Raw genomic sequence first — 2,533 nt, forward strand, 5'->3', positions numbered from 1 at the left:
ACATACACCACGACCCTCGTTTCGATTCCCCCTCTATGTTAAAACATTTAGTCAAAACTTGACTAAATGTAAAAAGCGTGCTATCCTTCTCAGCGCAACTATATTTTCTGACAAATAATGTTTGGAGATACCTTGTATTGAATTATAGTATATACACAAAGAAAAAAATTGAAGCTTAGAAGTCAGTTCTTGATTCCCCTAAATAATAAAAACTGCTTTCCCTAAACAATGAATTGTTTACGTAAATAATTCATAGTTTACGTAAATAATGATTTATTTAGAAACATTGCTCATTGTTTATAAACAATGTAATATAAGTCTAAATAATATATTGTTTACGTAAATAAATCATTATTTACGTAAACAATGAATTATTTACGTAAATAATTCATTGTTTACGTAAATAATGATTTATTTAGAAACATTGCTGATTGTTTATAAACAATGTAATATAAGTCTAAATAATATATTGTTTACGTAAATAAATCATTATTTATGTAAACAATGAATTATTTACGTAAACAATGAATTGTTTAGGTAAATAATGAATGGTTTACGTAAACAAAAAATTATTTAGAATTGTTTTACATTGTTTATAAACAATTACTTATTTAGCACATGAGCTTCTAAATAATGATTATTTAGCTAAAACTGGTGAAAAAAACATGAAAAAGTATTCAAATAATTATTTGACAAACGGAATGCCATAATAGTCCAGGCATATTAGAGAACAACGTTGAAGTGACAATGACTAGGTTTAAAATGTCCCTTATCAGAAAGTTCAACCTCAGTCCTTTGATGTTTATTAAACACATTTTCATATAAAGTTGGCGCTTCATACGGAAAAATGGCTTTGAAATTGACCCAAATCCTTCTTTGGGCTCTGTAAATGTCGTTTGGGGGTATGGTTGTAAAATGGTATCTACTGGTCACCCCAATGTATAAACTGAAAACTCTTTCTGCACCAGAACACGCAGAAAGGATTGTATCTGCCTGATGTCTGATGCTTTTCAAAATCCCCAACCACTAACACCTTCAAAACGGACTTTAACTGACACTGTTGTTTTTCCCTATATAATCCTTACTATTTTTCCGAGACGTCGTCGTGTTGTGTATTTAGCTTGCCACAACCTCATACATGGTCCTAAAAGTTAAAGTTGAAGAAAATACTAAAGATAAATGAAAAAGCTGACGCAGTGTCATTCGCACCGTGAATCCCCCCATGGGAACATACTAAAGTCTGGTTCCAAATAGGCTCAATTTCCTTCTATTTCTTTGTATTTCTGCCTCGTAGGGGTAGGGGTGTTCAAACCAAAGGCACCTTTAAACCAAAATTCAAATCACACATCTTACAATACTAAGACACTCAGCAGTAAAAGGGAGTCTGCTGGTAAAAAATTCCAAACAATCCTAAAAGTACTTCACTACTAAAAGTGCTTTTAAAAAGAGCCGTTATTTTCCCCTCTATATTCAGTATTGTGTTTTCTGCGAACATGTAGTCTATTTAGATGGTTGTCGTGTGCACTTGAGTTGCTAAAGCGTTTTCAGTTGGGCATATGTCGAAAAGCAAAGCATTAGCCCTTTGAAAACCATCAGAACTGTCACACAAAAATAACATTTACCTATCTCATCAACTGACCAAACATAGGGCTTTTCCTTATGTATTATGTATTGTCGTGTTTTTTGTAGCATACTTGTGAAAACAGCCACCACTGTTGTAAATGATACTTTAAAGAGCATTATTTCATTTTTACAGTTGAAGGACAACCTGGACTGCCGTATATTACAGCTGTTTTACAATCAGCCAAAATTTTCTTAACAAACGTATGTTAAGAACAACTCCCATAGTGAAATTGAAGGAAAACAAATTGAAAATCCCCCTGCCATAGAGGAGCTAAAGAATCAACAATAAACGACTGCATGGATAGCTTGATGCACGAATGCATTGCGGACATGTTTGTCTCCAACCAAGAGAAAGTTCCAAAAAATCCCTTTTGTGCTTCTTATTATACAGTGACGTCAAAGACAGCCTTTTCTGCTGTTCATACATTCAGGGGTTATGGTTACACTAAACGACGTAGTTGTAGCCATACTGCCATCCAGATTTATTTTTTCCTTGCGAGCAGTCACAGGGTGTTTGTGCTGTCTGCCAACCGTTAGATGACCCCGCCCAAGTCTGTTAAGGGACCGTTTGACCGTTATAGAACGCGTCTTTTTGATTTTTTGGCACAGTTGGAAACGGTTGATTTTTATCCCTACCATTGTTTCCAAACATTATATAGGAATGTTTTGTGAACAACGGATAATAGCCGCTACTCGCATGTGTAGCAAAAGTGAGCGTACATACTCACCCTGGTCGTCCAGCCGTTGTCCGTTGCCCGTCTTTATCTGTCTGTACTGAACATTACCTTTGGATATTTCTCCAACGCTATGAAGTGAAGAAACACCAAATGTTGCAAAATGTTGTATGACCCCAAGAGCTCAAAAAAGATACTTGAGAACCTTGACCTTACCTTAAGGTCAAGGTCACAGG

The sequence above is a fragment of the Littorina saxatilis genome, linkage group LG6 (assembly GCF_037325665.1).
Source record: "Littorina saxatilis isolate snail1 linkage group LG6, US_GU_Lsax_2.0, whole genome shotgun sequence".
Classification (NCBI taxonomy): domain Eukaryota; kingdom Metazoa; phylum Mollusca; class Gastropoda; order Littorinimorpha; family Littorinidae; genus Littorina; species Littorina saxatilis.